At 39.8% G+C, this 25,506-nt stretch overlaps 1 long non-coding RNA gene and 1 pseudogene across 1 annotated transcript; one reads left to right on the forward strand and one right to left on the reverse strand.

Moving 5' to 3' along the window:
• Nucleotides 1-1,785: 1,785 nt before the first annotated feature.
• On the reverse strand, nt 1,786-2,498 carry LOC143875967 (agamous-like MADS-box protein AGL61 pseudogene; annotated as a pseudogene).
• A 5,581-nt stretch (nt 2,499-8,079) lies between these two features.
• On the forward strand, nt 8,080-11,720 carry LOC143876171 (uncharacterized). Its single transcript, XR_013250318.1, has 2 exons — nt 8,080-8,187; nt 11,375-11,720. It is a non-coding gene; the product is annotated as an uncharacterized LOC143876171 (long non-coding RNA).
• The last annotated feature ends 13,786 nt before the right edge of the window (nt 11,721-25,506 follow it).

The following is a 25,506-nucleotide window of genomic DNA, read 5'->3' on the forward strand; positions in this document are numbered from 1 at the left end:
CGAGGACGACATGGGGAAGATGATGAAGATTGGGAAAGGAGAAGTGGTGAAGAAAGAGACAGGAGTCCATGTACTTATATAGGGAGAGGAGTTTAATGTGGGAGAAGAAAGCTTGGTTAGAGCTGTCTAACATCTTTTTTTAGGTCTTAACCTATCTTGGATTCTATATATGTGTATTACTATAAATTCATGGTGCAGAAAATCTGGTAAGACTTAAATGAGGTCTGGTTTTGGAGCACTTGGACTACCAAATTTAGTATTTCTCCACCCTATATGTATCCATCCTATATACACGTAGTATATAGATACAGTGAATGAAACCAGTCACTGGATGGGTCCCACTTGTCCCACCTGCTGTTTTAATCTTTTGATCTCAGCCATTCGATTGGTATCTTGCCACTGGGGTAGTCGAAACAATAATGTAGACTAGTGTGTGATTGGATGATTGTGAATTTTTGGCGATTGGAGGTTTCAATCATCCTGGTGAGTATTTTTTAAACTATGGTGATTAGTTCCAAAACGCAGTCACCCTTTACAATGGAGATTAGGGCGGGCTACCAACTTTGGTAGTCTGGGGATTACCATCCTTTTTTCTTTTCTTTTCTTTTCTTTTTTTGAATTTTCCTTCGCCCTTTGCGTGTTGGCAATTACAAAAGCTGGTCTAAGTAGGTTTGTAACTTCGGAAAAAAATTCCATTGAAATTTAATAAAGTCCATAGCATAGTAGGCGTGTAATTTTCTTTGAAATAAAATTTATTATAAAATAAAATTCCAAAGAAAATGAGTTTACGGAAGGATAGAAAATTCTTGTTCGACAACGGCGGCTGTCATTCTCTCCCGACTAAATGGGCGGAATCAAGAGAATGAGAATCTTCATAAACGACTTTGACTCTCTTCGAAAAATATCATGTTTGCCGCCCAAATAGCTGAAATCCAAGGGGTTGTTGAATGGAATCTTTCCAATTTACTAGTGTTCTCGGCCCCGTAAAAAGCGGATGAAGAATAGTTGCATCTTTACTTTCTATAAATAAAACTTCCATAAAAATTTACCTTATATTCAAATTGTCTGTATATATACATAAACATTCAGTGTCTACACTATGCACAAGATCAAATCCAATCCTAGTTATTAATTTCATTTTTATTTTTCATATTGGGGATTTTTATTGTAATCAAACGTATATCGATTTTCAATCCATATACGTTTGAGGGGGCATGTTAGAATATGTGAGATCCACCATTGGATTAGGTGTAGATCTCACCGTTAGATCTTCTAGTGGGAGATTAGGCAAGTTGGTTAATGAGGCAACCCACTAGAATAGGCAGCTAGATTTAATTAGTAAGTAGATTATATTAGAATATTCCATCATTATCTCTTTCCATAGTCTGCTTGATCTCTTTCTATGTTTATCATGTATGTGCTCAATATAAGCACACCTTGAGCTCTATTGTAAATCATCCAAGATTAGTGAAAATCTCCAAAATTCTTCACTAAAACGAAACCCATTCAATGAATGGTCAAGATCATGCTAATATCATTTCCAAATCATGAGTGCCTCATCTACTTAGTACGGAAATTATTTATTAAAAATACACAAGATAATAGTAGATAGCCGCATATAAAGCTTAAAAGCAGATAACCAATTCATAAAACATAGAGAAGAAGAAGATGATGATGATATAAAAGCCACCAACTCATGCCAAGAGATCATCAGAAAAGGTTGCAACCGATATTAAGAACCAGATCACGAAGAACCTCAGATGACGGCAAAGTCGCCACCAAAGGCTACCCCTTAATGATTTCGTCGGCTCTCTTCACAACCTCAGCCCTTAGCTCTTCCATTGATGCTTGAAACTGTTGAAGCATATTCATTTCAAGTTCCCCAATCTCACAGCCCAACAAAAACCCATCCATCTTCCTGGCCTTTGCCGCTTCTTCGAGCTCGATCCTCGTCCTCTTCGCAGCCTCCAACTGATTTAAAAGCTCCGAACACTGCTGATTGAGCTCACGCAACATATTCATATGCTGCATCCCGTTTGAAAAATTAATCTTATTCCCCAGGGTGATCGATGGAGTATCGCGATATCGGTAACGATCCACGATAGAATTCACACATGGGTGCCCGTAGGAGGACGGTTTTCCGCCTGGCGTGAAGACAATAATGGCAATCTCCGCCCCGCAAAGTATGCATAGCTCGGTTACCTTTTTGAAGAGCCCAGACCAACGCTTAGAGAAGCAAACCTAAATATAGACACCCAGTTGGAAATCAGTTTCCAATACAAAATGATAAATATATTATAATCTATAAATCAATGCATGTGAGTATGTGAATATGTGTCTAGGGAGTATCACGTGTTGATCATCACCATCACGGATTTCCAATCGAGGGCACATGGGCATGCGATCCAACAGACCTGACGGGCGTCTTTGTTCTCAATTCGCTTGATCTCTATTTTCTGGCGGCCCAAGCTACGTTTTCTTACCATGGAGGACGACATGGGGAAGATGATGAAGATTGGAAAAGGAGAAGTAGTGAAGAAAGAGACAGGAGTCCATGAACTTATATAGGGAGAGGAGTTTAATGTGGGAGAAGAAAGCTTGGTTAGAGCTGTCTAACATCGTTTTTTAGGTCTTAATCTATCTTGGATTCTATATATGTGTATTACTATGAATTCATGCTGCAGAAAATCTGGTAAGGCTTTAATGAGGTCTGGTTTTGGAGCACTTGGACTACCGAATTTAGTATTTCTCCACCCTATATGTATCCATTCTATATACACGTAGTATATAGATACAGTGAATGAAACCAGTCACTGGATGGCCAGTCCCACTGAATACTGGGCAATGAGGCTTAGGTCCCACCTGTTTTTTAATCTTTTGATGTCAGCCATTCGATTGGTATCTTTCGACTGGGGTCGTCGAAACAATAATGTAGAATAGTGTGTGATTGGATGATTGTGAATGTTTGGCGATTGGACGGTTTCAATCAACCTGGTGTGTATTTCTTAAACTATGGTGATTAGCTCCAAAACGCAGTCACCCTTTACAATGGAGATTAGGGCGGGCTACGAACTTTCTTTTTTTTTTTTTTTTGAATTTTCCTTAGCCCTTTGCCACGTTGGCAATTACAAAAGCTGGTCTAAGTAGGTTTGTAACTTTGGAAAAAAAAATTCCATTGAAAACAAAGTCCATAGCATAGTAGGCGTGTAATTTTCTTTGAAATAAGAATTATTTTAAAATAAAACTCCATAGAAAATGAGTTTATGGAAGGATAGAAAATTCTTGTTCGACAACTGGCGCTGTCATTCTCTCCCGACTAAATGTGCGGAATCAAGATAATGAGAATCTTCATAAACGACTTTGACTCACTTCGAAAATATCATGTTTGCCGCCCCCAAATAGCTGAAATCCAAGGGGTTGTTGAATGGCATCTTTCCAATTTACTAGTGTTCTCTGCCCCGTACAAAGCGGATGAAGAATAGTTGCATCTTTACTTTCTATAAAGTAAAACTTCCATTAAAAATTTCCTTATAATCAAATTGTATGTGTATATACATAAATATTCAATGTCTACACGATGCACAAGATCATTCCCAATCGTAGTTATTAATTTCATTTTGTTTCGTCCGAAAAACTGGAATGAAACACACCCAAATTCCATTTCCTTCAGAATTTCGGTTCGTTTAGGCCACCGCATGGGGTTTCGTCCGAGACACACCATTTGGTTCTTTCTTCTCTTTTTTTTGTCTCTTCTTCTTTCCTCTTCTTAGTATTTAAATGTAAATCGAAGTAAGTGTACATTTACTAAAGATTTAAATGTAAATACCCCATTTGGATTTACTAAAAGTAGTTTCAAGACCCAATTCTAATTGGATAAAAATGGCGAAAATGGGAGAAATGGGCTTTGCGGATCTAGGTTGCTTTTTCGTAAAATATTTCTTAAATATTTTGAATTTTCCAAGAGATACTAAATATTAGCTAGTAAAAAACCACTTGTGATGGATAGAAATAAAAGGAAAAATCAAATCAGTCAACAGGTTATGCCTAAAGGTAAAGTAGATCTACCCATATTCACAAAATTCTTCTTCCAATTAAGAGAATACGTTCAAAATCTATTGACGGGCAATCCTCCACGCAAAATCTAATTTGATCATGCACAAAGAGACAAAACAGTAAAATAAATCAAGCCACAAGATGCGCACATCGAGCTTTATGTCATTCAGCCACAATATTCACACGTTTTAGGCAAGATAGTTGTTTCGATAAGCCGAGCGAAACAACCATATAAGGTTGATCTCTGGTGGCGATTAGATCTGCTCTAACTATTAACTATTATCATCATCATTATTATTATTATGAGAGAATATAGGCTATTTTGTAGCCCCTCTTTTTCATGAGAGGCACCTACTGAATGGTTTAGGGGTATTACAAGAAAAACATAAAGTCAACAATGAGGTAACAGTTTCTCGTGAAAAAGAATGGTTGTGAAATTGCTTTTGCTAAATATCAGTACTCTTTAACACAAAATTAAAGAATTGTAAAATAAAGATGACGGCCGTTAGTATAATAAGACATAGCCAATATCATTTACCCTATTATTATTATATCACGTTTACATGTTACTGTTCTTTTTGCCGGGCGATTCGCAAGGACTAATGGCTAATAAGACTTGTATCTCCCTATTGTTAAGAGTGGAAAATAGAAATTGGGATAGCTTAAATCAAGCAAAGTAGAAGAAGAATCAGAAAGTAGGTTTGCTTCGAGGGAAACCCAATACGAGATTAACCCAAAACTTGAGGGAAAATATATTTTCTTCCTTTTTCCAACGAGTTGTTACATATAAAAAGTAGCTTCAATGTAAAACTTAGAAATAAAATAAGCATAAAAAATCTCCTAAAACATATCAAGATAACGACCTTAGCTACTTCACATATATCTTCCATTATCGTCTCCTAATAAGACTTATTCAACTACTAATAATTCATTAGGCTATATTTATAGATGGAGCAAAGCTTCCTCTCCTTCCAATCTTAGCCTCTTGATTTTGCCTCCCATAGTTGCTTACTTAGCAACTTACCAAATCCCAATACCATTGAAAAGGTAACAACCATTTGCTAAACACTTATTAATTTATGAGAATGGCTGATATAGTGACCGAGGAAAGGAAACTTTCTAAAATCTTCTTTCTTCTTCCTCTTCTTCTTTAGTATCTCATGTGATTGAAATCAGCTTTTTTCATTTAAGGCATGAAGCATTATAAATAATTAAATATGGTACTTCTTCTTTCTTCTTCCTCTTCTTCTTTAGTATCTCTCATGTGATGTAAATCAGCTTTTTTCATTTAAGGAATCAATCATTGTAAATATAGTATCCAAATGTGGGACTAGTTTCCCAAGTTAAGAAAATGGAATAGCTAGAAATTAGCACAAATTAGATCTAGCAGCCGAAAGCCCTTAACTGCTCTTGCTCACTACTTGCTCACTTGCCCTTTTTCACAACTTTGACTAGCGCTTCCCGGCAAAGGAATTCTTTTTTCCCCCGAAAATAGAAAACGAACTCTTATGGAAAAGATGATGAGCATGTTGTGCAAATCATCTTTACTTGAGGGGGAGATGCCTTAAAGACGGCGGAGCAAATCCAAACTCGGATTTTCAAGTATAGTTATACTTGAGACCCCTTTAGTCTCAGTAGGAAACCGGTGTTAGGGTATTTGCACATATAAGGATTTATTGGCCGAGGCTAAAGTCTACAATTCCGAAATAAGAAACGTTCGACCCTAAAACAAGGAGATGATATTTAAGTGGTTCTCCTAAGATGTTTAAGGGGTTTTGGTCTTCTTGTCTTACAAATAGTACTTGTATCTTAAAGATTAGATACACCAAGTTTGGAATAATGGAGCCCTTAGTGGAAGTACCATGATCCCATCTCTTCCCACTAAGCCATAATGAGTGATCAGTCGGCTTAGTAGCTTAAGGCCATAAAGGAAGAGCTGCTCTCACTAGAAAGAAAACAAATTCGGAAAACTCAGTGAGTTGCCAAATTGGGTCAAACCAGTTGGCTATAGGGGGGTCTTTTGAGACCAATATCTGATCCCAAAGATGGTACTGAGGTGCGTAAAGTAAGATTGATTGTAAAAGGCTACACTGATAAGGGAAGGATAGAAGAAATTTTCTCAATAGTTTCAACGAGAGACTCTCTCTTTGGAAAGGCATGTCTTTGGTGGCTCCTTTTGTTCTGGAGTTGCACTAGGTGTCTTGGTAGTGGTACTTAAAGTGTGAGAGTGTGAGCCCCACTGTGGACTATGGTGATTAGATCCAAAATGCATTCACCCTTTACAATGGAGATTAGGGTGGGCCACCAACTTTGTTAGTGTGGGCATTACCATCCCTTTTTTTTTTTTCTTTTTCTTTTTTTTGCATTTTCCTTGGCCCTTTTGCCGCCTTGGCAATTACAAAAGCTGGTCTATGTAGGTTTGTGACTTTGGAAAAAAATTCCATAGAAAATAAAGTCCATAGCATAGTAGGCGTGTAATTTTCTTTGAAAAAAAATCTATTTTAAAATAAAATTCCATAGAAAATGAGTTTATGGAAGGATAGAAAATTCTTGTTCAACAACGACTGTCATTTTTCCCCCGACTAAATGGGCGGAATCAAGATGATGAGAATCTTCGGAAGCGACTTTGACTCACTTCGAAAAATATCATGTTTGCCACCCAAATAGCTGAAATCCAAGAGTCAGGTTTTTGGGTTTTTTCTTCTCTTTATCAAAATGAAGTTAGAACTCCACAAACTAATTAGAATCAGCCATGTTCCACATCAATTAGCAATCTTCTAAGCAATTGATGAATTTAATCATTGTCTATGCATTGGGAAATGATATTTACACTCCATTGTTTTAGTAATGGCAATCCACCCTTTCTCTTATACTTCTCAAATTAACTATTAAAAGCCCATTATGGTTCAAAAAACAACTGCCAATACCCAATTACAATAGTGTTTAATAAAGTTAGGAGTTTGTTACAAAAGGAGTACAGGTATAATTTCTCAGAATTTTAGGATTTTAACAATTTAAAAGATATAGTGTTTGCAAGAGTTGAAGGCCATTTCTAAGGAGTTGCTATCGATCCTGGAAGAAGTTTAAAGGGATTCTTTTTATTATTGATATATTTTGAGGATAACTATAATATAGAGTGGGGGATTCTTAGGTGATGGGGATTGTTCTGCCTTCTACTCAACTCAACTCAATTCAACTCAACAAAGCCTTTGTCCCAAACTAGTTGGGATCAGCTAAATGAATCCTTTAGAAAAATTTCCTAAAGAAGGTGAAAGGAATCTACCGCTCTAATCCTAGCTCTAGTTGGGTTCCTAGCTATCAAGTATTTCCTCACTGTTTCTACCCAAGTTGTTTTCGAGGGATTGTTCTGCCTTCTTGAACATTTTTCTTTTGTATTTTGTGGAGTATATTTGTAGAGTATGTGATGACTTGGAAGGAGTACTAGGCCATGGCAAAGGACTATATGGCCATTAAGATGCAAGGTTTGGATCACAAGTCGAAGGAGGTGACTAAAAGTAGACAAAGAATAGGAAAGGAAGTTTCTTCGTGGGGAATACAGGTGTAGACACCCCATTTTGTTTTGTTTTAATCAACAAATAAATTAGTGTGTTAAATCCATGTGAGAACCCCCTCTATCATTGATTTATATGTTTTAGGTCATTAATATCTTGATCTGACTTTACGGATCATCAATCGGGACAAAATAAGCTAGGGTCACTTCATAGCCCGGACCCTGATTCCATTCCGAGACCCGATTTCCGTAAATCGTTAGATCAATGGCAGATCATGACCTGGGTCTAACCATCCAAAACCACCTAACCTCTCCTCTCATCCTAACCATTCAAACCTCACCTAACCTCACCTAACCTCTCCTCCCATCATAACCATCCAAACCTCACCTAACCTCACCTAACCTCACCTAACATCACCTAACCTCACCTAACCTTACCTAACCTCACCTAACCTCACCTAACCTCCTATCCCATTCTCCTATAAATACCCTCTCATCTCACCAAAGAAAAGAAGGAAAAAAAAGAAAAGAGGAGAGAACCCCTCTCTTAGAAAATTCAAGCCCTCTCTCTAGACCAAATCCCTCTTCTCCATAAGTTTGCATGGAATATCGTCTACAAAAAGGTATGTCTTTTGGAATTTTATTTTCTTTTCTATATTTGTAGGATTGAGTGTTGTTTTGCGTATATTTTGGTTGATGTCATGTTTAATTTTGTACTAGTTTGGCCTTGGTCATGTTCTCACTTATGCTAAATATGATTAATGTGTTAGGGTCATTAGAACCTATTTGCAATGGGATGTTGAAATCATTGGCTTGTTAGGGAATTTAGATTTCTTTTGGGAAAACAATTCATTAAAAATTTTGAACATTTACAAGAAAGAAAACTTGAATTTTACATGAATTATCAAAACCCATTTAATTTGGCTTACAAAACCTCCATCTTTCAATTGATAACAACAGCCCCCACTCCAATTTGATAACAACAGCCCCCACTCAATCTCAAGAACCCAATATCCATACCCCACCTTGCCAAGTAGATAAAAACAACCCCTTTTTCAAACATCCCATTCGAATCTAATCTCAGGCCCATTCAAGCCATTTTTCATATTCACCGTCTTTTAATCACTAAAAAAATAAGAACTATCAAAAGAAAACATGGGGGTGCCAATATCATTCCCGTCATAGTGCTAGCTGTTAGACTTTAAACAGATTTTTCGACCTCTAAACAACAGAATCGTGGGAAATGGTTAACTACAAAGTCGTAGATATTTTCGTGCCGTTTCCAACGAGTATTCGTGCTAGATCAGACAGCGAGCGGTTAAAAAGTTAAGTCCAAAATGGTTGCGGCACACCTTTAGGCATTTCCAGTTTAATGTTGCTGTCCTTTTGTTTGCAACACAAATTCGAACCTCTAAATCACAGATTTACAAACAATGGAGAACTACAAAGTTGTAGCCCTATAAAAGATCTTTCCAACGCATGTTTGTACGTTGAATTTGGCCAAGCGGTTAAAGAGTTACGACAGTTTTAGTGGGCTGCATTTGTCAGATCTTTTAATGGTCAATGGTTTGTCGAATTTGTGCAATTGTCAAAACTTGGTTGTGTTAACGTCATTTTCCAAACCAAAATCGAAAGACATTAATCTAAAGTACATCCAACCTAAAATTAACAAAACTAAAATTCACCCATTTAAAATCCACTGATAAAAATCCGTTAAAAGCCATTAACCAAAAGACCACTAAAAATTTCAAATGAAACTAAAACCTTCTAAATAAACAACTTTAAAAGCTACCAAACACACTAAATACCTTCAGATAATAAAAGCTTCAAGAAAACTCTAAAAGTTTCCACAAACCCAAAAGAATTCGAGATTCCCAAGAGCCGGTGGATTCAAAATTCCTTTAGGAACCCTTAGAGCCCAATTTAGGAACACTGGTGTCGTGTCGTGTCGTGTCCTAAGTTTTAGGGAGTCTTAGGTTTTAGGGAGTCCTAGAGTCAGGAGTCCGGCCTCATCACGGACGCTTGCTATGTATAGCAACCGTGCCATAGGTCTAGTTACACTAGTCACCCAATCTTTCCCTAGGACAAGCCTAGTAAACTAGGATGTAAGGCAAACCTGCATTAGTCTAAGGGACCATTTGCATTTAGATGAGAATCATATAGCATCTTAGATGAAATCCTAAGATAATAAAATCTTCAACTTGAATTAAATAACTTCTCCTAAAACTGTTGAAACAGTCAATCCCGTCTAGGTCGGTGTCTTAGTTGAGTTAGGCATATGTAACTTAGCTTAGGTGCACCGAACTACGTCGACTCTGATCCCAGTAAGGCTTGGGTACGTAGGCAGCTTGGATGTCTGATGGCATACCACCCGCGAGTCGGCACCACAAACAAATTGTGGTGTTTTGTATATTAATTTTCTTGTAAATGCTTAATCAAATCACTTAGGATTTTCCATGAAATTAGAATTCTAGGAGAACTTTCACTTAGAATGAATCCAGACAAATTAATAAATCAAGATACACATCTAGGATTCACATTAAAATTAGATCATAGGATGCATGTCACTTAGTTCGCACATTAACATAGAGTTGAATGAGCCATTTAAAATAAATTTAAAAGAATTAGCTTTTGGAATCGAAGACCGATTATCGGGCAGGAATGGTGCATGTGGCGGATAACTCCCCATACCTTCCATTCTCGTAACCAGGTAGCGAGTCTAGATTTCTGGTTAATTACGGGTCCTAGATCCCACATCTAGGTGGCGACTCTGTCAGTCTCTTTCGTGTGGAATTCGGATTGCCTTAGTGATCCCAAGTTCACAGGAAAGATTAATTCAAATCAACATTAAAATGCACACGCCAATCGCGTGGGTACGAGAGACCAAGAGAGAGAGCGCGGCGGCTCGCGCCCCACCCCTCTCGCGGGATCGGGTCCCACAGTTTGGCGACTCTGCTGGGGATCACCTAACTTCATTAAAATTTCAAAAGATAATTCATTTGAATTTAATTTAACTGGCTCATAAAAACTCTATACTTGATAGATTACTTTGTCTTGTTTTATTTTCTCATCACATTTTACTTGAACTTAATCTAACAAAACCTGAAGGCATCGTAGATTGCGCAAACATATTGCATACACTTACATCACTTGCATCTAAACCCTTGCATCTCACGTGCACACACATCCTATTTTAGGAACCCGGAGTGTTATCTAGCATGGTTGACTGGGATTTCATCACCTGGTGCCTCTGTGCTAGAGAAGCATTCCACCCTTAGCCTAGTACCTTTATGGTACGTAAACGGATCTCTTGTTCACGTACTGATACGCCGGACACTGGTACAGTATATCGAACATGGATTCGCGCTAAGGGAACTCTTGGCCTTACCCCTAGATTAACCCACACATGCATGTAGTATACGAACACATGTGCATCACGTGTGTGAGCCTAGTTTAGGATATCCTACCTATTTGTGTCTAGATTAGGCCGTAGTCCATCTTCCAATGGCTACGATCGGTCCTTAGATACACGAACAAAGTCATGAGTCGAGATCCTCTCTCCACTCCGCTAGACTAGGATTAGGGTTGATTCCCTCAGGTAACACTGTTAAAATGTGTGAAGATTAAAAACTTTCCCTTTGGGGTTAGGATATAAATCCCATCATTTTCAAAGATCTCATAGGATTAGTCATTCATGATCTATCCGTTGAAAGCAATCTTATGCTATCTCATCTAATCTCTTGATCGTGCGTCTTTCATTCTTCTGTCATACAATTCGATCGTATCTTCATGCCATCCCCTAACTGGCAGGAGCAGAATCTCACAATCTTTCGATTATGCAATCTCATGATCTGATCATGCCTGGTCCAGATGATCCAATCTTACTTGTACCCTTAGTCCTTTCTTACTCTAAGGGCAACCTTTTTCAAGAATATTTTGCTAAGTCCTTCAGAGTTCACTATCATAATCCTTGAACTAGGGGCATTCCCCTATGCGAATCAGTCATCATGGTCAGTACAATTGTTGAGTCCGGTCTTACATTTCAAGGTCAATGCCTAGTCCAGGCAAATCATCTCTCTTTTTTATTTAGAGTTGTGAATCCTGAGCATGTTCAGGATAGGTCGTGTCCAATAATTCACTTGTGTTTGTTTCTTAAGTGTGCTTCTGATCTTAAAATAAGACTCCCTCCTCAAATGAGGACAAAATTGACGAAACTCCACTTGAGTCACAGCAATTACTTGAACAAGAGGAGGAGCGCCAATCCCAGCTTTTCAAAAATGAAATTGAAGTGGTAAACGCTGGCACTGAAACTTTGATTCAGTAAATGCCGATTGAAAATACATTACCCTCTGAAGAGTGTGAAGAATTGATAAAATTATTTCAAGAATAAGATGATTGTCTAGAAAAGCTACAACCGATACCAGGGGCAAGACATAGTTGGAAAGCTCAAAGAAAATGAAGAAAGTGAGAAGATATATGCTATACAAGGGGCATAGAGTGGAAACAACTTTCATATTTCCAATTAATGACCTTGGTTCTCAAATTCATAACATAAAGCCAACAAATTCAAGATAAGAAGTTCAAGAACAAGCATTGAAAAGTGATCATCAGAACGAATCCATAGATGGAGGATGTCAAAGAACAAGTTTCGCTCTATGAAAGTCGAAAGCACACTTTAGAATCTTGGAAGAAGAAGATCCATTATCTCTTACCTGGAAATGCCGTCAAACTCCGTAAAAAAAAAAAACAAAACAAAACAAAAAAGAAAAAAATAATCAGTACCAGACGGACTCTAGCCAATCTGAACATCGGAAGGCCCCCTTTGGCCGAATAAATCCCAAAATCAGAACCAATGTCAAAAGAATACCGGTTTGCAAACCCTTCGAGCCTGAATAAAATTTTCTTGAAAACCCATCAAACCAGGGGCATTTCCCCAAACTACGCGAGACCTGATCCCTATACTGGGGTAGGTAGGCAACTCGGTTGAACCGAGTTCGGTCGATTCAAAAAGGAAAAGAAATTCAATCCTTTCAAAAAAAAAAGAGAGGGACAAGTTCCAAAAGAAGAGAAGTTAATTGTTCCAGAAAGAAAAGAAAAAAGAAAAAAAAAATCAAACAATTTATCTTCAAACTAGGGGCATTCGCCCTGAACTACACACGACCTGATTCCTACCTTGGGATATGTAGGCGACCTGTTCACAGGTTCGGTCGAAATCTTTGTTGAGCCTTAAGCCATTCTTTGAAAAGCCCTATCCTACCTATAAAAGTCCTTCTGGTGTTCAGAACTAATGAGCTAGGTCCTGAGATACAATAAAAAAATGAAATGATGATGAATAAGAAAAATAACGGAGTTTGAAGATCTGCTAGACTGAAAACCTGAAAGGGCGGTCTAGGCAAAATTTAAGATCATTCCCCTGCTAAGTTGAAAACCCGAAAGGGCGGCTTAGGCAAAAGCTAAGGGGATAGCCTGCTGGATCGAAAACCTAGAAAGGTGGTTCAGGCAAAAGTTAAGGCTAGCGCGGTCCGCCAAATTAAAAACCCTGAAGAGGTGACTTGGTCACGGTAAGAGAATCAGTATAAGAAGGCAACAGCCGGTATCAAGACTGAAGATCAACTGAAGTTCAAGCAAATTCAAGTGATATCCTCAAAACTGGGGGCATTGAAGCTAAGCAATCTTAGGGGTCGTAATTAAATTCTTGAGGCATTACTGTTTCGAGGAAGAAGTCCGGTGTTTACCAATTGAAAAACTATTCCTTGAAAGGATAGACTTACCAAACAAAACATTAACTAAGTCAGAAGCATCACTATGTTTGTCAGTATAGTCAGTCAATCTTTATTATTCTAAGTTCACTCCTTCAGGGCTGCTCAATCCTTTGAGTAGTGCCTTTCATCTAAGTTTTCTCTTTAGAAAGAGTCAATTGTCGTTCCTATGTCCAAATGATGTAACTGTCTTGGTGAAGGAGGCCAGGCCTAGGCATCTCCCTGCAATTATACCTGAAAGAGCTCGAGAATTTAGTCAAACAACTTCATTTCAAAGAAGATCAGCTCAGAAAAATTCAGAAGTAGAAACATCAGAAAGCCCAGCTTCCGTAAAAAGATCATACCCCAGGAAGGCACCTTAAGCTTGGAAGAACCTCAGATGCAATGGTGGTTGAGCCAATTTCTCAGAAAGATGAACCATTCAAATTCATAATTCCCTTCCGGTTAGTTATCCTGGTCAAGAAATGTTTATCTAAACACCTGTCAAGAAGCAGATCCCGCTTTTCCATGTTAATATCCAAGAGAGTCGTTGTTCTAAATTACCAATCTCAAATGTCTTGTTCAAGGTTTCAGTTATCAAAATCCCCAGAAGACAAGACCAGCAGTCTCTTTGAGAAAAATCTTGTTGAAGTTTCATAAAAATGTTCCTAATCCATTCTTGCTAGTAATGGTTCTTCGTTCCAAAGGTTTGCCGTTTCATCATTCGTCAAAGTCCTAGTTTCCAACATCTTTGTCGGGCACGATCCATAATATCCCCGATTTCATTGAGTTCAAAAAAATAAAAAATTCATCAAATCCAATCTTACGTCAAATTCAAGTTCATGGAAAATCTCTAAATTCTTCGAGCCCGTTTGTGAACGGTACCTCTTTTCTCGAGCCCATTTGCAAATGGCCTCGTCTTCTCCTTGAGCCCGTTTATGAACGGTGCCTCATCTCTCGAGTCCATTTGTGAATGGTTTCGTCTTCTCCTTGAGCCCATTTGTGAACGGTGCCTCATTTTCTGAGTTCATTTATAAATGGTCTCATGTCCTCCTTGAGCCCGTTTGTGGACGGTGCCTCATTTCTCAAAAAATCAAAAATTCATCAAATCCAATCCCCAATTCAAAAAATCCAATCCTACGTCAAATTCAAATTCATAAAAATCTCTAAATTTTTCATTGTTGAATTCATCAATCAAAGCTATCTTGTGTCGTCGAGCCCGTTTGTGAACGGTGCCTCATTTCTCGAGCCCATTTGTGAATGGTCTCGTCTTCTCCTTGAGCCCGTTTGCGGACGGTACCTCATTTTCCAAAAATAAAAATTCATCAAATCCAATCCCCGATTCAAACAAATCCAATCTTACGTCAAATTCAAGTTCATGAAAAATCTCATGTCCTCTTTGAGCCCTTCTGTGAAAGGTGCCTCATTTCTCGAGGCCGTTTGTGAATGGTCTCGTCTTCTCCTTGAGCCCGTTTGCGGACGGTACCTCATTTCCCAAAAATAAAAAATTCATCAAAACCAATCCCCGATTCAAACAAATCCAATCTTACGTCAAATTCAAGTTCATGAAAAATCTCATGCCCTCTTTGAGCCCGTTTGTGAACGGTGCCTCTTTTCTCGAGTCCATTTGTGAATGGTCTCGTCTTCTCTTCGAACCCGTTTGTGAACAGGTGTCTCATTCTCTGAGTCCATTTGTGAATGGTCTCATCTTCTCCTTGAGCCCGTTTGTGAACGGTGCCTCATTTTCTGAGTCCATTTGTGAATGGTCTCGTGTCCTCTTTGAGCCCGTTTGTGAACGGTGCCTCATTTCTCGAGTCCATTTGTGAATGGTCTTGTCTTCTCCTTGAGCCCGTTTGTGAACGGTGCCTCATTTCTCGAATCCATTTGTGAATGGTCTCGTCTTCTCCTTGAGCCTGTTTGTGAATGGTGCCTCATTTCTCGAGTCCATTTGTGAATGGTCTTGTCTTATCCTTGAGCCCGTTTGTGAATGGTGCCTCTTTTCTCGAATCCATTTGTGAATGGTATCGTCCTCCTTGAGCCCGTTTGTGAACGGTGCCTCATTTCTCGAGTCCATTTGTGAATGGTCTTGTCTTCTCCTTGAGCCCGTTTGTGAACGGTGCCTCTTTTCTCGAATCCATTTGTGAATGGTATCGTCCTCCTTGAGCCCGTTTGTGAACGGTGCCTCATTTCTCGAGTCCATTTGTGAATGGTCTTGTCTTCTCCTTGAGCCCGTTTGTGAACGGTGCCTCTTTTCTCGAGTCCATTTGTGAATGGTTTTCTATCCTCCTTGAGGCCGTTTGTGAACGGTGCCTCATTATCCAAGTCCATTTGGGAATGCTTCTTATCCTCGTTGAACCCGCTTGTGAGCGGCGTCTCATCTCCTTCTAAAAACTGTTTGAGAGCGATCTTTGTCCTTTCCCTTCAGAATCCATTCGAAAATGATATCTCATTCTCTAATTGCCCGTTTGTGAACGGCGCCGCATCGAGTTTTTATTATTATTCAAGTTCTAGGGTTTCATCTAAGGTTTTGCATTATGTTAAGGTGCGTTGTGTCTAGAGAGTCCTTTGTCGATTAAAACTACGCAAAATGGTTCTGTCATTTTTAACTTTGGTATTCAATGACTACGTCATCTCTACCAAAGAGGGGCATCTGTAGACACCCCATTTTGTTTTGTTTTAATCAACAAATAAATTAGTGTGTTAAATCCATGTGAGAACCCCCTCTATCATTGATTTATATGTTTTAGGTCATTAATATCTTGATCTGACTTTACGGATCATCAATCGGGACAAAATAAGCTAGGGTCACTTCATAGCCCGGACCCTGATTCCATTCCGAGACCCGATTTCCGTAAATCGTTAGATCAATGGCAGATCATGACCTGGGTCTAACCATCCAAAACCACCTAACCTCTCCTCTCATCCTAACCATTCAAACCTCACCTAACCTCACCTAACCTCTCCTCCCATCATAACCATCCAAACCTCACCTAACCTCACCTAACCTCACCTAACATCACCTAACCTCACCTAACCTTACCTAACCTCACCTAACCTCACCTAACCTCCTATCCCATTCTCCTATAAATACCCTCTCATCTCACCAAAGAAAAGAAGGAAAAAAAAGAAAAGAGGAGAGAACCCCTCTCTTAGAAAATTCAAGCCCTCTCTCTAGACCAAATCCCTCTTCTCCATAAGTTTGCATGGAATATCGTCTACAAAAAGGTATGTCTTTTGGAATTTTATTTTCTTTTCTATATTTGTAGGATTGAGTGTTGTTTTGCGTATATTTTGGTTGATGTCATGTTTAATTTTGTACTAGTTTGGCCTTGGTCATGTTCTCACTTATGCTAAATATGATTAATGTGTTAGGGTCATTAGAACCTATTTGCAATGGGATGTTGAAATCATTGGCTTGTTAGGGAATTTAGATTTCTTTTGGGAAAACAATTCATTAAAAATTTTGAACATTTACAAGAAAGAAAACTTGAATTTTACATGAATTATCAAAACCCATTTAATTTGGCTTACAAAACCTCCATCTTTCAATTGATAACAACAGCCCCCACTCCAATTTGATAACAACAGCCCCCACTCAATCTCAAGAACCCAATATCCATACCCCACCTTGCCAAGTAGATAAAAACAACCCCTTTTTCAAACATCCCATTGTAGACACCCACATTTTGCTTTACTTTAACCAACAATAACCTAATATATGTTTTAGGTCATTAATATCTTGATCTGACTTTACGGATCATCAATCGGGACAAAATAAGATAGGGTCACTTCATAGCCCGAACCCTGATTCCATTCCGAGACCCGATTTCCGTAAATCGTTAGATCAATGGCAGATCTTGACCTGGGTCTAACCATCCAAAACCACCTAACCTCTCCTCTCATCCTAACCATCCAAACCTCACCTAACCTCACCTAACCTCTCCTCTCATCCTAACCATCCAAACCTCACCTAACCTCACCTAACCTCACCTAACCACCTAACCTCACCTAACCTTACCTAACCTCACCTAACCTCACCTAACCTCCTATCCCATTCTCCTATAAATACCCTCTCATCCCACCATCCAACAAAAAGAAGAAAAAGAACCCCTCTCTTAGAAAATTCATCCCTCTCCCTCATCTCTTCAAGGGTTCGGCCATCCTTGCCGGATCGGGTGATTTTATACGTTGGGTGATATATATCAAAAGCAGTCATTATCAAGCAAGGAATCATCTTCAAGGAATTACCATCAAAGAAAAATCAAACACAAAGTGGGTTTCCAAAGAGGTAGGCATTTATTTCAATTCTATGTAGGGTCTGTTTTCATGCATATCTTTTACTTTAAAAGAAAAACCATGTTAGGAAGCATGTAGGGTCTGTTTTCCCCCTGGTTAGCCTCTGGTTAGACCCTGGTTGCACCCAGGTTCGCTGCTGGTTGCACCCAGGTTCGATGCTGGTTGCACCCTGGTTCCCTACTGATTCGCACCCTGGTTCCCTGCTGGTTGCACCCTGGTTCCCTACTGGTTCGCACCCTGGTTCCCTACTGGTTCGCACCCTGCTTCCCTGCTGGTTGCACCCTGGTTCCCTACTGGTTCGCACCCTGGTTCGATATTGGTTCGCACCCTGGTTCCCTGCTGGTTCGCACTCTGGTTAGACCCTGGTTGCACCCAGGTTCGCTGCTGGTTGCACCCAGGTTCCCTGCTGGTTGCACCCTGGTTCCCCTGCTGGTTCGCACCCTGGTTCCCTGCTGGTTCGCACCCTGGTTCCCTGCTGGTTCGCACCCTGGTGCACCCTGGTCCGCACCCTGGTTTGTACCCTGCTTCCTCCTAGTTAGACCATGGCTAGTCTCGGGTTTGCTCCTAACTTAGACCCGACTCACTTGACCCTAACCATTAACCCAATCCAACCAAGTCATATCCCAACACAATCCGAGTCGCATGTCTGAATCCATTTGGCCGAATCTCATAAGCCCGCCCACTTTGAATTCCGAAAATTCAAACCCTTGATGATTCCAATATGCTCAATTCTTTGATGCAAATTCCCAATTCCAAAATTCCATTGCTATATCAATGTTTTTGAATCTCAAGTCCAATGCTCAAATACAAACCCGATTCCTGATCCAAATACCAAACCTGTTTTCCAAAATCCAAGCAACCTCCCCAGTGGAACTACGTGTGGCTTGATCCCCATCACGGGGTACGTAGGCAATTTGGCACTCCCAAGTTCAGTCGCACCTTTCTCTATCTTTCCCATTCCCTCACACTATTCATCATCTCGATTCATCTCGTGTCTCTCGGAACCATTGGATTATGGTTTCCGTCGTAAGAACCCTTAGAGCCCAATTTAGGAACAATGGTGTCGTGTCGTGTTGTGTCCTAAGTTTTAGGGAGTCCTAGAGTTAGGAGTCCAGCCTCATCACGGACGCTTGCTATGTATAGCAACCGTGCCATAGGTCAAGTTACACTAGTCATCCAGTTTTTCCCTAGGACAAGCCTAGTAAACTAGGATGTAGGCTAACCTGCATTAGTCTAAGGGACAACTTGCATTTAGATAGGATCATATAGCATCTTCGATGAAATCCTAAGATAATAAAATCCTCAACTTGAATTAAATAACTTCTCTTAAAACTGTTGAAACAGTCAATCCCGTCTAGATCGGTGTCCTGGTTGAGTTAGGCATATGTAGCTTAGCTTAAATGCACCGAACTACGTCGACTCTGATCCCAGTGAGGCTTGGGTACGTAGGCAGCTTGGATGTCTGATGGCATACCACCCGCGAGTCGGCACCACAAACAAATTGTGGTGTTTTGTATATTAATATTCTTGTAAATGCTTAATCAAATCACTTAGGACTTTCCATTGAAATTAGAATTCTAGGATGCATGTCACTTAGTTCGCACATAAACATAGAGTTGAATGAGCCATTTAAAATAAATTCAAAAGAGTTAGCTTTTGGAATCGAAGACCGATTATCGGGCAGGAATGGTGCATGTGGTGGATAAATCCCCATACCTTCCATTCTCGTAACCAGGTAGCGAGTCTAGATTTCTGGTCAATTATGGGTCCTAGATCCCACATCTAGGTGGCGACTCTGTCATTTTCTTTCGTGTGGAATTCGGGTTGCCTTAGTGATCCCAAGTTCACATGAAAGATGAATTCAAATCAATCATAAAATGCACACGCCAATCGCGTGGATACGAGAGACCAAGAGAGAGCGCGCGGCGGCTCGCGCCACACCCCTCTCGCGGGATCGGGTACCACAGTCTGGCGACTCTGCTGGGGATCACCTAACTTCATTAAAATTCCAAAAGATAATTCATTTGAATTTAATTTAACTGGCTCATAAGAACTCTATCTCTTGTATACTTGTCAGATTAGTTTGTCTTGTTTTATTTTCTCATCACATTTTACTCAAACTTAATCTAACAAAACCTGAAGGCATCATAGATCGCGCGAACTTAGTGCACACACTTACATCACTTGCATCTAAACTCTTGCATCTCACGTGCACACACGTCCTATTTTAGGAACCCGGAGTGTTATCTAGCATGGTTGACTGGGATTTCATCACCTGGTGCCTCTGTGCTAGAGAAGCATTCCACCCTTAGCCTGGTACCTTTATGGTACGTAAACGGATCTCTTGTTCACGTACTGATACGCCGGACACTGGTACAGTATATCGAGCAGGGATTCGCGCTAAGGGAACTCTTGGCCTTACCCCTAGATTAACCTACACATGCATGTAGTATACGAACACATGTGCATCACGTGTGTGAGCCTAGTTTAGGATATCCTACCCATTGGTGTCTAGATTAGGCCGTGGTCCATCTTCCAATGGTCACGATCGGTCCTTATATACACGAACAAAGTCATGAGTCGAGATTCTCTCTCCACTCCGATAGATTAGGATTAAGGTTGATGCCTTCAGGTAACACTGATAAAATGTGAAAAAAAAAAAAAAATTCCCTTTGGGTTAGGATATAAATCCCATCATTTCCAAAGATCTCATAGGATTAGTCATTCATGATCTATCCGTTGAAAGCAATCTTATGCTATCTCATCTAATCTTTTGATCGTGCGCCTTTCGTTCTTCTGTCATACGATTCGATCGTATCTTCATGCCATCCCCTAACTGGCAGATGCAGAATCTCACAATCTTTCGATTATGCGTTCTCATGATCTGATCATGCCTGGTCCAGATAATCCAATCTTGCTTGTACCCCTGGTCTGTTCCTCCTCTAGGGGCTACCTTTTTCAAGATTATTTTGCTAAGTCCTTCAGAGTTCACTCTCAGAATCCTTGAGCTAGGGGCATTTCCCTATGCGAATCAGTCATCATTGTCCAAAATTGAAAGTATCAGCCATGATGATGTTCAGAACGAACCAGCCTTCGCCGAGCCTTCAACGCCAAACAGTTGCAGCAGTTAAAGTTTTAGTCACTTACTATTTTATGTTGAGTCAGTCATCATGGTCAGTATAATTGTTGAGTCCGGTCTTACAGTTAAAGGTCAATGCCTAGTCCAGGCAAGTTATCTTCTGTTTCCCTTTCTTATTTAGAGTTGTGAATCCTGAGCATGTTCAGGATAGGTCGTCTGATGTAATAGCTTTTCTTTAAATAAAATTTCAGTCAGTTCCAAAAAGTTCACTTGTGTCTGTTCTTAAGTGTGCTTCTGATCTTAAAATAAGACTCCCTCTTCAAATGAGGACAAAATTGACGAAACTCCACTTGAGTCACAGCAATTACTTGAACGAGAGGAGGAGCGCCAATCCCAACCTTTCAAAGATGAAATTGAAATGATAAACACTGGCACTGAAACTTTGATTCAGTGAATGCCGATTGAAAATACATTACCCTCTAAAGAGTGTGAAGAATTGATAAAATTATTTCAAGAATAAGAAGATTGTCTAGAAAAGCTACAACCGATACCAGGGGCAAGACATAGATGGAAAGCTCAAAGAAAATGAAGAAAGTGAGAAGATATATGCTATACAAGGGGCATAGAGTGGAAACAACTTTCATATTTCCAATCAATGACCTTGGTTCTCAAATTCATAACATAAAGCCAACAAATTCAAGATGAAAAGTTCAAGAGCAAACAATGAAAAGTGATCATCAGATATCGAGAGTACGAATCCATAGATGGAGGATGTCAAAGAACAAGTTTCACTCTATGAAAATCAAAAGCACGTATTAGAATCTTGGAAGAAGAAGATCCATTATCTCTTACCTGGAAATGCCGTCAAATTTTGTGAAAAAAAAAGAAAAGAAAAAATAAATAAATAATCAGTACCAGAGGGACCCTAGTAACCTAGATCGATTCCCAATTTGAACATCGGAAGGCCTCCTTTGGCCGAATAAATCCCAAAATCAGAACCCAACGTCAAAAGAATACCGGTTTGCAAACCCTTCGAGCCTGAATCAAATTTTCTTGAAAACCCATCAAACTAGGGGCATCCGCCCCGAACTACGCGAGACCTGATCCCTACACTGGGGTACGTAGGCAGCTCGGTTAAACCGAGTTCGGTCGATTCAAAAAAAAGAAAAAGAAAAATCAATCGTTCCAGAAAAAAAAAGAGGGACAAGTTCCAAAAGAAGAGAAGTTAATTGTTCCAGAAAGAAAAGAAAAAAGGAAAAAAATCAATTAACCTTCAAACAATTGATCTTCAAACTAGGGGCATTCGCCTTGACCTACACACGACCTGATTCCTACCTTGGGATATGTAGGCAACCTGTTCACAGGTTCGGTCGAAATCTTTGTTGAACCTTAAGCCATTCTTTAAAAAGCCCTATCTTACCTATAAAAGTCCTTCTGGTGTTCAGAACTAATGATCTAGGTCCCGAAAACACAAAAAATGAAAAAAAAAGAACAGAGTTTGAAGATCTGCTAGACTGAAAACCTGAAAGGGCGGTCTAGGCAAAATTTAAGATCATTCCCCTGCTAAGTTGAAAACCCGAAAGGGCGGCTTAGGCAAAAGCTAAGGGGATAGCCTGCTGGATCGAAAACCTAGAATGGTGGTTCAGGCAAAAGTTAAGGCTAGCGCGGTCCGCCAAGTTAAAAACCCTGAAGAGGTGACTTGGTCATGGTAAGAGAATCAGTATAAGAAGGCTACAGCCGGTATCAAGACTGAAGATCAACTGAAGTTTAAGGAAATTCAAGTGACATCCTCAAAACTGGGGGCATGGAAGCTAAGCAATCTTAGGGGTCGTAATTAAATCCTTGAGGCATTACTGTTTTAAGGAAGAAGTCCGGTGTTTACCAATTGAAAAACTATTCCTTGAAAGGATAGACTTACCAAATAAAACGTTAACTAAGTCAGAAGCATTACTGTGTCTGTCAGTGTCGTTAGTCAATCTTTGTCATTCTAAGTTCACTCCTTCAGAGCTGCTCAATCCTTTGAGTAGTGCTTTTCATCTAAGTTTTCTCTTTAGAAAGAGTCAATCGTCGTTCCTATGTCCAAATGATGTAACTGTCTTGGTGAAGGAGGCCCGGCTTAGGCAACTCCCTTCAATTGTACCTGAAGGAGCTTGAGAATTTAGTCAAACAGCTACATTTCAAAGAAGATCAACTCAGAAGAGTTCAGAAGTAGAAACATCAGAAAGCCCAGCTTCCGTAAAAAGATCATACCCCAGGAAAGCACCTTAAGCTTGGAAGAGCCCCAGATGCAATGGTGGTTGAGCCAATTTCTCAGAAAGATGAACCATTAAAATTCAGAATTTCCTTCCGGTTAGTTAAATACTATCCTGGTCAAGAAATGTTCATCTAAGCACCTGTCAAAAAACAGATCCCGCTTTTCCATGTTAGAGAGCCGTTGTTCTAAATTACCAATTTCAAGTATCTTGTTCAAGGTTTCAGTTATCAAAATCCCCAGAAGACAAGACCAACAGTCTCATTGAGAAAAATCTTGTTGAAGTTTCATAAAAGTGTTCCTAATCCATTCTTGTTACTAATGGTTCTTCGTTCATAAGGTTGGTCGTCTCATCATTCGTCAAAGTCTTGGTTTCCAATATCTTTACTGGGCACGATCTATAATGTCCCCGATTTCATTGAGTTCAAAAAAAAAAAAAAAAAAAAATCCAAAATTCATCAAATCCAATCCCCGATTCAAACAAATCCAATCTTACGTCAAATTCAAGTTCATGAAAAATCTCATGTCCTCTTTGAGCCCTTTTGTGAAAGGTGCCTCATTTCTCGAGTCCATTTGTGAATGGTCTCGTCTTCTCCTTGAACCCGTTTGTGAACAGGTTTCTCATTCTCTGAGTCCATTTGTGAATGGTCTCATGTCCTCCTTGAGCCCGTTTGTGAATGGTGCCTCATTTCTCGAGTCCATTTGTGAATGGTCTCGTCTTCTCCTTGAGCCCGTTTGTGAACGGTGCCTCATTTTTTTGAGTCCATTTGTGAATGGTCTCGTCTTCTCCTTGAACCCGTTTGTGAACGGTGTCTCATTCTCTGAGTCCATTTGTGAATGGTCTCATCTTCTCCTTGAGCCCGTTTGTGAACGGTGCCTCATTTTCTGAGTCCATTTGTGAATGGTCTCGTGTCCTCTTTGAGCCCGTTTGTGAACGGTGCCTCATTTCTCGAGTCCATTTGTGAATGGTCTTGTCTTCTCCTTGAGCCCGTTTGTGAACGGTGCCTCATTTCTCGAATCCATTTGTGAATGGTCTCGTCTTCTCCTTGAGCCCGTTTGTGAACGGTGCCTCATTTCTCGAGTCCATTTGTGAATGGTCTCGTCTTCTCCTTGAGCCCGTTTGTGAATGGTGCCTCATTTCTCGAGTCCATTTGTGAATGGTCTTGTCTTATCCTTGAGCCCGTTTGTGAATGGTGCCTCTTTTCTCGAATCCATTTGTGAATGGTATCGTCCTCCTTGAGCCCGTTTATGAACGGTGCCTCATTTCTCGAGTCCATTTGTGAATGGTCTTGTCTTCTCCTTGAGCCCGTTTGTGAACGGTGCCTCTTTTCTCGAGTCCATTTGTGAATGGTTTTCTATCCTCTTCGAGCCCGTTTGAGAACGGTGCCTCTTTTCTTCGAGTCCATACAACTATGGTCTCTTATCCTCTTTGAACATCATACATCTATGATGTCTCATTTCCTTGAATCCGTACAAATACGGTATTTCATTATCTTCGAGTCCGTACAACTATGGTCTCTTATCCCCTTTGAACATCATACAACTATGATGTCTCATTCCCTTGGAATCCGTACAAATACGGTATTTCATTATCTTCGAGTCCGTACAACTATGGTCTCTTATCCCCTTTGAACATCATACAACTATGATGTCTCATTCCCTTGGAATCCGTACAAATACGGTATTTCATTCTCTTCGAGTCCATACAACTATGGTCTCTTATCCCCTTTGAACATCATACAACTATGATGTCTCATTCCCTTGGAATCCGTACAAATACGGTATTTCATTCTCTCCGAGTCCATACGACTATGGTCTCTTATCCCCTTTGAACATCATACAACTATGATGTCTCATTCCCTTGGAATCCGTACAAATACGGTATTTAATTCTCTCCGAGTCCATACGACTATGGTCTCTTATCCCCTTTGAACATCATACAATTATGATGTCTCATTTCCTTGGAATCCGTACAAATACGGTATTTCATTATCTTCGAGTCCGTACAACTATGGTCTCTTATCCCCTTTGAACATCATACAACTATGATGTCTCATTCCCTTGGAATCCGTACAAATACGATATTTCATTCTCTTCGAGTCCATACAACTATGGTCTCTTATCCCCTTTAAACATCATACAACTATGATGTCTCATTTCCTTGGAATCCGTACAAATACGGTATTTCATTCTCTTCGAGTCCATACAACTATGGTCTCTTATACCCTTTGAACATCATACAACTATGATGTCTCATTTCCTTGGAATCCGTATAAATATGGTATTTCATCTTACCCAAGCCCATTCAAAAATGATGCTGCGTTTTCATTAAGAATCTTTCAAAAGTCATCCATTATTCTCTCTGAGACCATTTGAAAATGACGTCTCATTTCCTCTGAAGCTGTTCAAAAGCGATATTCCTTTCCCTCCGAAAATCCATTTGAAAATGGTATCCCATTTCTCTCGTTGCCAGCGGCACCGCAGCGGGTTTGTTTTATTGCATTCCAATTCTAGGATTTCATCTAAGGTCTTGCATTATATTAGGTTGCATTGTGTTTAGGGGGTTCCTTTGTCGATT

Source organism: Tasmannia lanceolata, unplaced genomic scaffold, assembly GCF_043159265.1.
Source record: "Tasmannia lanceolata isolate RefF3 unplaced genomic scaffold, GAP_Taslan_0.1 ptg000004l, whole genome shotgun sequence".
NCBI lineage: Eukaryota > Viridiplantae > Streptophyta > Magnoliopsida > Canellales > Winteraceae > Tasmannia > Tasmannia lanceolata.